Below are 16,663 nucleotides of genomic sequence, written 5' to 3'. Positions count from 1 at the left end.
ATTTCATGGCTGCAATCACCATCAGCAGTGATTTTGGAGCCCAAAAAATAAAGTCTGACACTGTTTCCACTGTTTCCCCATCTATTTGCCATGAAGTGATGGGACCAGATGCCATGATCTTAGTTTTCTGAACGTTGAGCTTTAAGCCAACTTTTTCACTCTCCTCTTTCACTTTCATCAAGAGGCTCTTTAGTTCTTCACTTTCTGCCACAAAGGTGGTGTCATCTGCATATCTGAGGTTATTGATATTTCTCCCGGCAATCTTGATTCCAGCTTGTGTTTCTTCCAGCCCAGCGTTTCTCATGATGTACTCGGCATATAAGTTGAATAAGCAGGATGACAATATACAGCCTTGATGGACTCCTTTTCCTATTTGGAACCAGTCTGTTGTTCCATGTCCAGTTCAAACTGTTGCTTCCTGACCTGCATACAGGTTTCTCTAGAGACAGGTCAGGTGGTCTGGTATGCCCATCTCTTTCAGAATTTTCCACAGCTTATTGTGATCCACACAAACGCTTTGGCATAGTCAATAAAGCAGAAATAGATGTTTTTCTGGAACTCTCTTGCTTTTTTGATGATCCAGCGGATGTTGGCAATTTGATCTCTGGTTTCTCTGCCTTTTCTAAAACCAGTTTGAACATCTGGAAGTTCACAGTTCATGTATTGCTGAAGCCTGGCTTGGAGAATTGAGCATTACTTTACTAGCGTGTGAGATGAGTGCAATTGTGTGGTAGTTTGAGCATTCTTTGGCATTGCCTTTCTTTGGGATTGGAATGAAAACTGACCTTTTCCAGTCCTGTGGCCACTGCTAAGTTTTCCAGATTTGCTGGCATAGGCATATTGAGTACAGCACTTTAACAGCATTATCATCTTTCAGGATTTGAAATAGCTCAACTGGAATTCCATCACCTCCACTAGCTTTGTTCGTAGTGATGCTTTCTAAGGCCCACTTGATTTCACATTCCAGGATGTCTGGCTCTAGGTGAGTGTGAGTGATCACACCATCGTGATTATCTGGGTTGTGAAGATCTTTTTTGTACAGTTCTTCTGTGTATTCTTGTCACCTCTTTTTATATCTTCTGCTTCTGTTAGGTCCATACCACTCCTGTCCTTTATCGAGCCCATCTTTGTGTGAAATATTCCCTTCGTATCTCTAATTTTCTGCAAGAGATCTCTAGTTTTTCCCAATCTGTTGTTTTCCTCTATTTCCTTGCACTGATCGCTGAGGAAGGCTTTCTTATCTCTCCTTGCTATTCTTTGGATCTCTAGAAACTAAAACTTGAATAATATAAATACAAACATTTGACACGGGTCCATTTTGCTCTTTTTTAATATCTACTGACTATATGTCTGTCTTATAAAGGCAAATTTTTCAGTATTGCTAGATACTTATCCAGTACTTCTAGAGTTTAGGGACTCCTGGATTTCCAATATCATGGTCACTATAAAAAGAAATATGTTTCAAAACTCTGGAACTTCTTGCCTTTCCTATTTTCTGACGTACACTTGAACAACGTGGGTATGAACTGGGCTGGTCCACTTATATACTCAGATAGTTTTTCATTAGTATACATGGTCTGTGTATACATGCAGAGGAATCCTGTATACTGAAAACCAACTATTAATATAAATTATATATGGATTACCCTCCATGTTGCTCAAGGATCAGATGTACTTTACTTTGCATTCACTTAAGGTGTATTTCACCCTGAAGGAGGGCATAGCAACCCACTCCTATACTCTTGCTTGGAGAATCCCCATGCACAGAGGAGCCTGGCAGGCTTCAGTTCATGGGATCTCAAAGAGTTGGAAATTACTGAGTGACTAAGCACAAGGGGTATTTCAAGTGTCTGAAAATAATTATCTTCAAAATATGTGGGCTTATTAAAAATTTAGACTACCTAGCATTTAGTCAAATATATGTGTTTGTGTGTGTGTATATACATACATATATGTATGTATATACGTATATATATGTGTATATATACGTGTGTGTATATATATATGTGTATATAGCTTCCCAGGTGGCACTAGTGGTAAAGAACTCACCTGTCAATGAAGAAGATGTAAGAGATGCGGGTACAATCCCTGGATCAGGAAACTCCCCTGGAGGAGGGCACTCATACGTACATATATATATTTTTTTCATCCAGGTTTTTGGTTTCTAACATCTTCAGAAATGTGTGTTAAGCCATTGTTTGGAAAAAAAAAAAAAAATTTACATATTGCAACGCTCAGACTTTCAAAGTATACAATTCTTTTGTGTTTACTAAAGTTTTGTAACCTTCATCACCATTTATTTCTAGAAGAAATGTCACTACCCCCAAAGAAACATGTACTCATTGGCAGCCCCTCCCTACTGTCTCCCTGGCAACCACTAATCCACTTATTTTTATGGATTTGCCTATTCCAGTCATTCTATATATGTGAAATTATATATTATGTGGCCTTTTATTTATTTGGCTTGTTTCACTTAGTTTTTTTTTTTTTTTTTATAAATTTATTTATTTTAGTTGGGGGCTAATTACTTTACAAAATAGTTTTTGCCATACATTGACATGAATCAGCCATGTTTCACTTAGTTTTATGTTTTCAAGGCTCATGCTTGACCCTTTTACTATGGTAAGATTCACTGTTTCGAGTAATCCTTTGAACCATTTTACCTTTTGGAAAGTGGTTTATTGCATGCTTGCCAATTTCCCACTCCCTCCCCCACCCCACAAAAGTAGAAAGACAGATGTAAGCCATGTCCCTTCAAAATGAAGTGAGATGAAGTTCTCATCCTACACTTCCTCCCCTCCCCTGATTCGCTGCTGTTTTGTGTGATCTGTGAAATAAAGGTGATGTCTGGTCCTTGTCTGTCACAGTTACCTGGCCCTGCAGTCATTACAGGTTGCATAAAAACCGTGTAAGGTGCTTTTATCATGCTCTGGAAGGCTGGCAGTGCAGGTAAAACCTTTTTCTGTCAGATAATTCATTGTTCTCACCTTAGAGCACAATTTAAAAAGATCTACATTAAGGTCATTTTCCATTTCTCTTGGGTCTAACACTTTTGAGTTGAAGAAAAATGGTGAGCTACTTTTACCTCCTTTAGAAATTTAATAGATAAATCAATTTTCAAATTTTATAAATGGTGAGATGCATCAAAGATAAATCAAATAACCAGATAAGTACAAAGTAGGTACTTGAAAATATGAAGTTACAGGTATAATATTTTAGCATGCACAGGCCTTTTTAGGGTTCTTAACCTATGTTAAATGTTTTAAAATCATACCAACCAATAACCAATGACAGTCAAGAATGAATACTCAGAAAAGAACATAGGCTGAAATATAACTTGTACAGTTGTGTAGGTGACCTAGTTCATATTCATCTTTTTAAAATGTAAAACTAATGGCTGAGAAGATAAAATAATGAAGATCTTGAAATGTAAAATCTTAAAGGTTCAAGTTATTGTTAATAGTGTAAGAACTGTGCTATTCACTTTAATTCTTTTCAGGATTAAATAGAAAGGCAACAGAGGAAGATCTTACTTTGACAATTGATTAACTTAAATGTGGGGGCACAGATTCTAAATTTAATTTGTCATATGAAAGTGATATTATTATACTTGCTGCATAATTAGCCGAGATTCAAAAATAGAAAGAAATGCTGGGCACAGTCAACAGACGTCCCACCTGTTAGAATAAGAATCTTAAAATTATAGATGAAAACTGACATAAATGCACATAAAGCCAATATTCAGTAATGAGTCAGACAATAAAATCTTGACTTTCCATGTCCTAACTAGGTAACTTTTAATTACTAATGATCTTGCTGAGTCTCAGATTTCTCAGCTATAAAATGATATTGATAATAGCATTGATTGGAATATAATGTTCTAAGGACCTGATACATTGGTGATATGTGATTGGTATTATATAATAATTACTATTTGCTACAAGCCATTCTTTTAAGTTCAATCATCATCTGAATTTTTCCCACCTGATGCCTTTTTAATCCAATTAAATTAGCCTATTAATTGAATCTTTTTTTCCTATTCTAGCTTTCAAAGCCAAGCCTAGTAGAGGACAGATTAGTTAAAACCAGACACACTGCAAATGCACTGGATTCTTACTTCACCAACAGAAACCTTTAAAGAGTATGTTTTTCCTATAGAAAACAAACTTACAAATACCGAAGGGGAAAGAGAGTGGGGAGGAAGGGATAAATAAAGGGTATGGGATTACCAGATAACACTACTAAATATAAAATAAGCAACAAGGGTTTACTGTATAATACAGGGAATGATATTCAATATCTTATAATAACCTAAATGGAAAATAATTGAAAAATAATATGTTTGTATGTGTATATATATGTGTGTGTGTGTATATATATGTAAAAATATAAAACTGAAGTAGTTTAATGTATATCTGAAACATAATATTGTAAACCAAATATACACAATGAAAGCTTAAAAAATATTGATGTCTTCTAGAGCTTTTAGGTTAAGATAATAGCAATTTTTAGGAAACTAGGACTCACCATTTTTGTTACTCCTTTACAGTTATTCTCATTAGTAATTTTCAAGGCCAACATAATCATGTAAACTCACATTTTACTCATTGCTTTTAAGTTCATATCTTTATGACATAAAGCCTGTAGGCATATGGAGAAAGATGTCAATAAATTATACAAAGGCATAAAAATAAATGACTAATAGAGCTATAAAAACCAGTATTTACTTATGTATTCATGCATTTCACATCCTGAAATGACTTGTTTTAGGACAATGAAGTCATAAACTTATCATCCGTGAGTTTATAAATTAGTTTTGACTAAGAAGCTCCTACTTCTTTTATTCTTACCTTGAAAGGGTTTGTCCATTTGATATCTTTGTGGTATCCATGTCAGATACCATACTGAAGCAAAGAAAATTTAGCTTATATTGTTACGTGATTAAACTTTAGTGTAGCAAGATTAACTGCAGTTGATATTGGAGATTTTTTGTGAATTGCTCTTATTCTCACATATCATTGTCCCAACATAAGTGCAATTCTACTGGTCTGAATCAAATATAGAATGAATAATTTCCTAATTTTGAAATATTTGTACAAACCCACAAAACATATCATAAATAACTCCATATTTTCTGTGAGGTTGTTCGGTAGCTCAGTCATGTCCGGCTCTTTGTGATCCTGCAGCATGCCAGGATTCCCTGTCCCTACTATCTCCTGGAGTTTGCTCAAACTGGTGTTCATTGAGTCGAGGATGCCATCCAACCATTTCATCCTCTGTTGCCCCTTTCTCCTCCTGCCCTCAATCTTTCCCAACATCAGGGTCTTTTCCAGTGTGTTGGCTCTTCACATCAGGTAGCCATTACTCCCTAAAAGAGTAATGGCCTAAAAAATTAACCACTGAATAAATATTAGGATAAGAATATTTCTAACCATAACAAAGTGAATCATATCATCTAATATTACCCATAAGAATTAATAAATTTTATCATGGAGAAATGTCACAATAAGAGCCTTAACAATGAGGGCAGTATTATCACATGTGAATCTACTTTCTTCAATTAAAATCATTCTATTGTGCTTAGATCTCTAAGATGTTAAAATTTATACAGGTTTTGATTTTCTAAAGAAAACTCATATAAAATCAAATACTTTAAAATATAGCAATTGTTGGTAGATTTTTAGAAAACCACATATTTTTATCCCTGGAGAAGGCAATGGCAACCCACTCCAGTATTCTTGCCTGGAGAACCCCATAGGCAGAGAAGCCTGGCAGGCTACAGGCCATGGGGTTGCAAAGAGTCAGACATGACTGAGTGACTAAACCAAAATTCCTTAACTGATTTTAATTGCTACAAATTAGCATTTTGAGATGTAATATCCTCTCACCCAGTTAAGACTAAACCTCATAGTTACCTCTCTTTCCTTTAACCCTTACCTTAGATAAGTCACTTATTTTGTAATTCCTTTAACCCTTACCTTAGATAAGTCACTTATTTTATAATATCTCCTTATTCCCTTATTTCCACACTACTCTATTGCCCATTTAAGATTTTATAAGCCCCTTGCCTAGCAGTAGTGTAATTGCTCAAAATCCAGCCTTTTTATTATATATGCTGCATACTGTGTTTAGTTGTTATCCTAATACTCAGTTTAAACCATTATTCTTTTCCATATTTGTTTAGTAAGCCTTAAATACCAAGATCCTTAAATTTACATACAGGCCCTTCTGGATTATGTCACTATATCTTCCTCTCTCTTATTTTTATACCCAGAAATGTCTTATACTTCCAACCAGATACCAATCTGCCATTCTCTAAAATACTCTTTTCTAAAACTTTTCCCTCCTTCTCTACCTACTTGAAACCTATTATCTTCTAAGTTTGAATTCATATCTTTCTGTCATTTCTTCTAGTTCCTAATCAAATGAGTGTTTCCATCTCCTATAATCAACTTGATTTGTACATGTAGCACAGTGATAATTTATTGCATTTTCTATTAAATTAGGTACTAGCTTCTATATTTGATTCAAAGCATCTTGAATACAAGGATTACATTTTGTTTTCTTTCTCCTTCCATGTTTCTATGTATGATCAGAAATATTATCCTTATGTAATTTGAATGTCAAGCAAATTCAGCATATGTATTCTAATCACAATTACTTTTTTATTGCTATTTTATACAAATTTAATGACAGCTCTTAAATACATGATTTATTGCATTTTGGAGTCTTTGTAGTAGAATGGATTCCTAAATTTTGATAAGATATTAGGATAATATCTGCTGATTCTCAAAATCCTGCTGAATACTAATGTTGATTACATTTTAAATCTTGATCAAGAACATTATCAATTAGGACTATAAAGAATTGAAAGTATTTATATTCTCTAGTAAAGAATTTTTCCTTTATACTCTTAAGCTTTAAAAGTAACAAAAATGTTAATTTGTGTCTTCAGAAACACCACCAAAACATTTATGTCACTGTTTCTATATTTAGTAGTTTCTATATTAAAATATATATGCTCGTATATGATATATATATTTATAAAACAAAAATGCCACTTTGTGATATCTCTATGAATGATTAAGTTGATTGCAGTGACAAAGCAATTGAATCTATACCATCAGTAGAAAATATTTTCTCACACGTGTGTGTATAAAAAGTATTCAATGCATGGGTTTCTATAAATATATTCAAAAATAACAGAAAACTCCAACATCATAAATATCTACTGCTTCCATCTTAATATTGGTTTACAGGAAGATATCAAACTGGATTAAGTCTTATAAACTTTTTATATAATTAATCTCTGAACTTCGTTGATAATATTTCTCAAATGGGAATATTTTAAAAGGTGAGTGATAATATTGGGAATTTGGGGCTAAATTAGACAACACAGAAAGAATAGAATAAAATAAAATAGCTTTTTGCTGAGAATCCAAGTCACTTAATTTTATAACTTCTCAAAATCCCAAAGACTGGGAAAATCAACTGGATAACTCAAAAATTCAACTTACCTGTTCCTGAAAATACTTGGATTTAATTTTCTAAGTAACAATACAAACACAACTACCTAACAACCACCCAAAAAAGTCAAGGCATTATAGAAAATCACTAGATAGTCTGTTCTTAGAATGAAAATAGTAAATGGTATGTAATTCAACAAACTAGTTTGCTGTGAAAATTATTTTATATGTATAATAATTTACTTTTATAACTCATAGAATTCAGTTCAGTAAAATTTCATTAATTTTAATGCTAAGTTTTTAGAATTTGTTGTGGTTGCAATGACACTTACCTAATTACATAAAAAATGTTAGGAGAAAATATGTTACTGCATATGGTACATTTACAAATAATTAATGATTTTAAAAGCTGTATAAATTATCATCTATAACATGCTGGGGCAGTTTTATTAGGTCATCATTATTCATCTTTTAACAGATGTCATTTGTTGAGTACCTGTAATAGGCTGTATCACATTATTTGTAATCTTCACAACACTTGCTAAATAGGTCTAATCAAGGAAGAGTAGCATGCGGTTCTGAAAAGCTCCCCCAGACAGCTAATTACACGGCTGAAATAGGATACTTACCGAGACTAGCTGATTCCAAAGCTGAATGAATAATAAAAGTTTTAAAAAAGAATCATTCATATTCTAGGTCAGTGGTTTCCAAAGCTGGCTGTTTCAGATTCAGAAAGGACGCCTAAAGAGTTATGCTTCCTGGACCCTCCACCCACATACTGGGTCAAATTTTCAATGACTCAATATTATGTATTTTTAAAATATCTTTCAAGTGACTCTAAGGATCAGTAAGCTATGAAAATCTATGTAAAGATGGCAGCCAAGTACAGGACAAACAGCAATGGATCAGAAGAATAGCCTAGGTTTTATTTCTATTCTGCTATTTAAAAATTTGGGGAAAGTCATAAAGCATTTTAGTGATCTGTTTCCCAGCATACATAGCTCTTGCTGTTGATGGCAGGATGCTACTAATACTACCAAAACACTAGAAAAATACCCCAAACCACAACATCTCTGAACCACAGCAAAACTCATTTACCTCTTGAACTAGTGCCTCAAAAACAAATAAGATACATCCAGAATGAGGAGCAGCTGGTAAGACTTAAGTGGTTATATCTATGTCATCATTTGCCAACAATAATACTCATTATGCCCCCTGACATAGGCTACAGAACCAGGCTGCCTTTTCCTCTAAATGTCAGACATGTATTTTAGTGACATTTTCTCCTAGGATTCAGGCAGCAATCCCTGCAGGCTGTCAGAAGGTGAGCTCAATGACACATGCTCTTTGGTGCTCAAATTTTCCTTCTCTTGAACTTGATGATTTTTACTAGCTCATACTAAATATTATAACTACATTGCTATGTCAGTGAGTTCTTCCACAGAGGTTGACTTGGTATCTTCTTTAACTAGATCCCCAAAACAACTTAACTAGTCTTGAAAGTGTGTCTAAGAATAATATAATACTATGGTGATCACACTATAGAGTAAGTTATGAACTGTATATGTCTATATGTATATACTTATACTAAAGCTTATATTGTATATTGTGATATATATCAATATATGTGTATGTATACACACACTTCATCTATTTCACATTTATCCATTTATTTCCCATAAAAATATGAAGTAGCTACAAATTACCATTATATGGATGAAATCATAAGACACACAACTTATGTAGTTTGCTCAAGAAAGAAGAGCTGACATCTAAGAGAGAGAAGAATACAGGCTTAGTTGTTTCAGACCTAACTCTACAGCAGTGATATTCATATTGTTTGTCTCCCTGTGCCTCTTGTCTCCTCCCTTATTAAATTGATAGTGTCACATATAGGCAATCACTTAAATACAAATAAAGCTAAATCCATAAGAAAAATACACTATTATGCAAATTGTTTAAATATATTGACCTAAGGCTTTCTTTTCATGTTAGAAAGTTTCTTAGAAAAGGTCACATTGAGTAGACAGTCTAGTCATTCTATTAATCAATTAGTCATGTATGTATAGTATACCCACTCAGTGTTTGGCACTCTATTTTTTGGCTTGCTGGTTGAAATAGGAAAATAGTACAGAAAAGTAAGACCTTCTTGGTGATCTGAAAGAGCTTTCTAACTAGACGGGCACAGTTTACACAGATTAAAGTAGAGGGCAAGAAAGTATGACTTTGTGATATACTATGCACTAGTACTAAAGATTAGGGAAATTAATTTTAAGCCAGAGGCATCAATGATAGATGTGACTTAAGCTCAATATTTAAGGTGGTTGGAACTTTAAGTAAAAGAGGAGAATGAAAAAGCTGGCTTAAAATTCAACATTCAAAACACTAAGATCATGGCAATCGGTCCCATCACTTCATGGCAAATATATGGGGAAACAGTGACAGACTTTATCTTCTTGGGCTCCAAAATCACTGCAGATGGTGACTGCAGCCATGAAAGTAAAAGACGCTTGCTCCTTGGAAGAAAAGCTATGACAAACCTAGACAGTGTATTAAAAAGCAGAAATTATTTTGCCAACAAAGGTCCATATAGTGAAAGCTATGGTTTTTCCAGTAGTCATGTATGGATGTGAGAGTTGGACCATAAATAAAACTGAGTGCTATCATCAACTGAATTGATGCTATTGAACTGTGGTGTCGGAGAAGACTCTTGCGAGTCCTTTGGACTGCAAGGAGATCCAACCTGTCCATCCTAAAGGAGATCAGTCCTGAATATTCATTGGAAGGACTGATGCTGAAGCTCCAATACTTTGGCCACCTGATGCCAAGAGCTGACTCGTTAGAAAAGATTCTGATGCTGGAGAAGACTGAAGGCAGGAGGAAAAGGGGATGACAGGATGAAATGGTTGGATAGCATCACCGATTTGATGGACATGAGTTTGGGCAAGCTCTGGGAGTTGGTGAAGGACAGGGAAGCCTGGTGTGCTGCATTCCATGGGGTCGCAAAGAGCTGTACATGACTGAGTGGCTGAACTGACTGGGACTTTAAAATCAGAGATATGTAATAGTATCTAGATATGTAATACAGATAGTAAAAAAAGTAAATTATAAATGGTTGGATGGCACCACTAATTCAATGGACTTGAACTTGGCAAACTCTTGGGCAAACTCCAGGAGATGGTGAGGACCAGGGAGGCCTGGCATGCTGAAGTCCATGGGGTCACAAAGAGTCGGACATGACTTGGTGACTAAACAACAAGAACATGTGGCAATAGATAGATGGAATGGATCTGGTGATAATTTCCAGGCAATTTTTAGTAATATGGAGTGAATCTCACCCCATGCATATATTTATTTATTCAGAAATATCGTTGAATGATAACATTTCTGCAGGGTCCTGAGCAGGGCATGTTTTTTGCAGCTGCTGAAAGATTTGTCTTTTAAGATAGAAATTATACATTATCTTAACTTTTCAACTGTAATAATACCTCCAAGTGGACACAGTAACCTGGATGGAAAGGAGAATCTCATGCATAAACAAATTTAATCCATGTCTACATAATTACAAATAGCTTAGGAGAAAGTAAAACTGTATATAGAGATAAAAATGTATTCTTTTCCATTCTCTGTATACAAGATTGGAAAAGTTTTTGAAGACAAGAGTACTTACAGAAATTTCTCCTGTAAGATGCAGATAACTATTCTCAACTATCTTACAGTGAGTCCAAAGGCCTACATAATTTCAGCTGCAATTTTAAGTGGTGAAAAAAAGCAAATTTCTTGTTTCAATTTTTTAAATTACTGATTATGTATTTAGACTAATTGGAATTTTCACTCATTATCTAAACATGTGACATTAGAGAAACACAGTCCTAATATTTGTTGGACCAAAACTAGCCTACTCTACATACACTGTAGAGAAAAAAAAAAAAAATCAGTGTAACAAAGATGCACTCTAATAGAATTAAGAATTTAATTAATTGCTCAACAGTAGATAACCTTAAGTGATAAATATGACATTTGTATAATCTTCAAGCTTAAGATCTAACTTTGTTAGTAACACATGTTGTCAAAATTAATATTTGTTATTATTTAGACTTCAGATTTCCAAATCACATAGTAATTACAAAATATTTCTATGAAAATGTACAAAGACATTTCAAATTGAGAAAGTGTGCACAAAGTAACGGGAATAGATTAATCTGAACATGAAGGAAATTTATAGAAAACGTAACAAGGCAATGTTCCCCATATAATAGAAAAGCTTATTTAAAGTTAGTTAAATTATAAAATAACTTCCTATAGACTAAATCCTATAATAAGCCTAGATCTAGAGAACAATGAAAGCACATTATGAAAGACATATACAAATGCATTCATTTCATTCAAATGATTCTCACAACAAATATTTATTGCCCATACTTTGTTGCAACCATTGAGCTAGATCTTAGAGATAAAACAAACATACATACAACCCAAAACAGGAAAATAAAATCATATTCTTAAGGAGCTAACAGCATCCTGTGAAAAACAGTTACATGGCCATTATGAAATGATGTACAAGTACAGTCATAGAGGTGTACACAAGGTTTGATAAACATCCTAAAAAACAGATACCTTACTTCAACATTTTCAGCAGTTGGTGTGGGTATTGGAGTGGGAAGGGGTTGGTATATGGTAGCTGAGAAAGCACCCTGGGGAAGTTATTACTAAACTGAGTACAAAGGAATCAGTCAATCATACTGGACAATACTTATGTGATATAAGAAAGACATTCTAGACAAAGATGGTATCATGAGCACTGATACAAAGATAAGTGTGTGTGTGTTTAGGAAATATAATCATTTTGGTGTTTCTATGACACCAATTTGAATTACAGAATAGAGACAATGGAGGAATAAAACATTATATCAAAGAAAAATTTATGTCAAAATAAATGTAAAAATTATTCAAACAATTATTATGTTTATTCCAACTGGTCTGACCAACTGGGTGTATTATAGTTAAATCTGCATAGTAACGACCTCAATTAGATCTCACAGGTCAAAAAAACAGTCCTCCATAAGACTGCTATCACTTCAGAGGTCAAGTCTTGAGGGCTATCCTCGGGCTATACCTCTTCTGAAAAACTGGCTACAATCTCCTGAGGTTCAATTAATTGCTATAATGATTCCCAGGGGGAACACAGAGCTTCTATGCCCTCTCATCAAAAATCAGGAAGTGTTACCCTTCTGGCCCATCAATATTGTTTATTAAGTAGGAAGTTCTATTGGCTCAGGTATACAGAGAATTACTTGGGATTTCATCATGTAGTCATGATTGATTAAATCACTGACCAGGTATTTTAATTCAAACTCCAACCACACTGCCTACTCTAGAATTTGTGCAAGCTCAAATCCAACCAACCTACTAATCATGTGGTTGCTCTTCCTGGTAACCAATTCCCATCTTGAAGCTATGAGGGCCTACCACAAGTGACCTTAAAAGAGGTTTCTACATTTATCAAAACTTGACAGAGATTGTTTCATCTACACTTTCTTCTTTATCTACACTCCTTTCTTCTTGTTCAGTGGTTAAGTCATGTCCAACTCTTTGCAACATCAAGGACTGCAGCTCACCAGGCTTTCCTGTCCTTCATTATCTCCCAGAGTTTGGTCAAACTTATGTCCACTGAGGCAGTAATGCTCTCCAGCCATCTCATCCTCTATCGTCCCCTTCTCCTCCTGCCCTCAATCTTTCTTTTACCTTACAACCTTTCTTCTACCTCACATTATTTTGAAGCAAATCCTAGGTATCATCCCATTTAATTTGTATTTAAGTATTTTGAGAAGTTGTTAATTCTAATTTGGCTTTACTCTTAGTCACAAACATCATTAAAGACTACAGAATCAAAAATACTAAGATTTAAATAAAACTACACAGCAGGAAACAAGCACATATAAACTCTTTTAAGTATATATAAAAATTTAAACATGCCACTTTCAAGTTTACACAAGAGTGAAGGGTGGGCAGGGGCTGTGTTCTTTATACAACAGTCAAAAAATTTAGGTATTATCACCATATGAATTAACTTTAGAGTCAATGAGATTACTGTATGTTTTCACATCTTGCACCTATAAAAACATAAGAAATATTTAATCTCATTTCTAATATATTTTACCAACTCAGAATACAGGATATATAGAGGCTACACTATATATAAACTATATCAAAGTAATAGATGGGGCTTGTGAAAAACCTGCAAAAATAGTACTTCAGGTAGCTATCTATTGATTTAAAAGAAAAAAAGAGTGCAGTTTAGAAGTGATACAACTCAAACTACCACAAAGTACAAAGGTCTTGAAAATGCATATCCTTTCAAGCAATAATTGTTAATAAATGTTTGATTTAAAGGATTATAAATGAAGCCTTTATGTGTTAATTATGAATTATTAAATTTTATTTAGAATTATGAAAATAGAATTGTCAATAATTTAGAATAAAATTAGCAAAATAGGATTACCAATTATGAAAACAAATTTTATCAAATTTTAGTTATCTTAAACTTGATAAATTTCAACCTACCAAGTAGTATGTATTTTGTCTCTTAAATCTACCAAGACATTTTTTTAAATTTCTGCATCAATTATTTTCTTACATAATGAAGTAAAGTGAAAGTCGCTCAGTCCTGTCCGATTATTTGCAACCCCGTGGACTATACAGTCCATGGAATTTTCCAGGCCAGAATACTGGAGTGGGTAGCCATTCCCTTCTCCAGGGGATCATCCAAGCCCAGGGATAGAACCCAGGTCTCCCACATTGCAGGCGGATTCTTTACCAGCTGAGCCACCAGGGAAGCCCAAGAATGCTGGAGTGGGTAGCCTATCCCTTCTCCAGTGGATCTTCCCAACCCAGGAATCAAACCAGGGTCTCCTGCATTGCAGGCAAATTCTATACCAACAGAGCTATTCTTACATAATATAGTAAATTAAGCATCATAACTTCGGTTAGATAGAGAAAATGTTCACTTTAAAATAAAACGCTTTTCTAAAAAAGATATTCTTATTATATGTGACGTTAAAATGACTAAACACTCTGGAACGTTCCTAGAGAGATTCTTTACAGATTTAAACCAGATTCCCTCTGGCTTAAAAAAAAAAGCAGTTTGACAAAGTCTGCTCAATTTTGTATGTATTTGTATCAGAGATGAATTAGAGATGGGCCACTGATAATGGTATATAACAAATTATTGTAAATATTCCTTTATGCAATTTTTGGAGCGGTTAAACAGTTCATCCAGAGCTGTAGCTTCTGTGTCTGGTGCTGGGTTGGAAATAAAAAAGGCAAGTGATACATAAGGATATATGGACATAGTGTGACAGTGAGCAAGGGCACACTGGAGCTTGTGAGAATGAACTGGAAACTGTGAAAGTGAAAGTGAAGTCGCTTAGTCGTGTCCGACTCTTTGCGACCCCATGGACTGTAGCCTACCAGGCTCCTCCATCCATGGGATTCTCCAGGCAAGAATACTGGAGTGGGTTGCCATTTCCTTCTCCAGGGGATCTTCCCAACCCAGGGATCGAACCCGGGTCTCCCGCATTGGAGGCAGATGCTTTAACCTCTGAGCCACCAGGGAAGTCGGAAACCATGAAGATGAGCTAAAAGCCACATTAACCTTTCAGCATCTCTAGTTATTCAACCCCAGTGATACAGATGATTTGCAGAAGAGGCCAATGTTATCTGTCAAGGGTTTGAACACATATCTGGCCCAAAGGAGCTAAAGGAGGAGTTACAAAAAAAAAGTAGAGGATATGGAAGCCCAGTTACTGCTTCAAGACAGGTGAGCGAGTGAGTCAGCAGACTCAAGACATCATGTAAGAGCTCTAACTTCCTTTATTTTACATGGAACTCCTGAGCCTCTAGCTAGCTATTCCTTCTAAACTGTACTCATAATTTTCTTTTATGGACAAACTTAGTCCAGAGATTCTGAGAAACATTGTACGAGCTTACCTAATTTGACACAGTAGAAGGTTATCAAGCTTCATCTCTTGATAATTTGGAATCCATATTCATCCCTATTAACCACAGGTAAGTTCTAAATTCATGCTTTTTCCTAATGTGATTCAAATACCCCTGTACAACTGAAAACATACTTCCAAAGAAAATTTATGAAGTCCTTACAAAGTCTTTGGTACTCATTCCTGTTCAGGATGAATCACACTTTCTCTTTTCTGTAACCTAAATATTGAGATATAAGGTTAGCTACTATGGTGATTGCAGCCATGAAATGAAAAGACGCTTACTCTTTGGGAGAAAAGTTATGACCAACCTAAATAGCATATTAATAAGCAGAGACATTACTTTGTCAACAAAGGTCCGTCTGGTCAAGGCTATGGTTTTTTCAGTAGTCATGTATGGATGTGAGAGTTGGACTATAAAGAAAGCTGAGCGCAGAAGAATTGATGCTTTTGAACTGCGGTGTTGGAGAAGACTCTTGAGAGTCCCTTGGACTGCAAGGAGATCCAACCAGTCCATCCTAAAGGAGATCAGTCCCGAATATTCATTGGAAAGACTGATGCTGAAGCTGAAACTCCAATACTTTGGCCACCTGATGCGAAGAGCTGACTCATTGAAAAAGACCCTAATGCTGGGAAGGATTGGGGGCAGGAGGAGAAGGGGACGACAGAGGATGAGATGGCTGGATGGCATCACCGACTCGATGGACATGGGTTTGGGTAGACTCTGGCAGTTAGTGATGGACAGGGAGGCCTGGCGTGCTGCGGTTCGCAGGGTCACAAAGAGTCGAACACAACTGAGCCACTGAACTGAACTATTATCGTATTTTATATTTGTTGATAACAGAATGGGAGATGGGAAGGAAAATACTTCAAACATGAACAAATATATCCAGTGTTGAAATAAAGATGAAACAATCATAACTATTACAGACCTCAATTCATACTGGATGATATCTAAGTGCTATAAGAAAGATATTAGCTGTGGGTCACTACTGGCAATTTTGACTCCTTTTCCCACTGCCACTTGGTATTCTCTTTGCCCTAAACAATTGCCTCAGCTGGATGTAGTTTCTTGCCTGGTTGAATGAGAGAAACCTTAATTCCTAAAGTATTTGGGTCCTTAGACATCCTGACTATATCGGGTTGGTGTGATTTTCTATAGACATTAATGACAGGACATTAGAGTATCCATAGGAACCC

The 16,663-nt window shown here is 35.1% G+C and overlaps 1 non-coding gene across 1 annotated transcript; it reads right to left on the bottom strand.

Moving 5' to 3' along the window:
* Positions 1–15,009: 15,009 nt before the first annotated feature.
* Positions 15,010–15,081, bottom strand: TRNAW-CCA (transfer RNA tryptophan (anticodon CCA)). The gene has a single exon. It is a non-coding gene; the product is annotated as a tRNA-Trp (tRNA).
* Between the last annotated feature and the right edge of the window lie 1,582 nt (positions 15,082–16,663).

The sequence above is a fragment of the Giraffa tippelskirchi genome, chromosome 12 (genome assembly GCF_054371585.1).
Source record: "Giraffa tippelskirchi isolate mGirTip1 chromosome 12, T2T-mGirTip1v1.2.pri, whole genome shotgun sequence".
Lineage (NCBI taxonomy): Eukaryota > Metazoa > Chordata > Mammalia > Artiodactyla > Giraffidae > Giraffa > Giraffa tippelskirchi.
The sequence above is the reverse complement of the archived record's forward strand: the minus strand, read 5'-3'. Positions and strand labels throughout refer to the sequence as shown.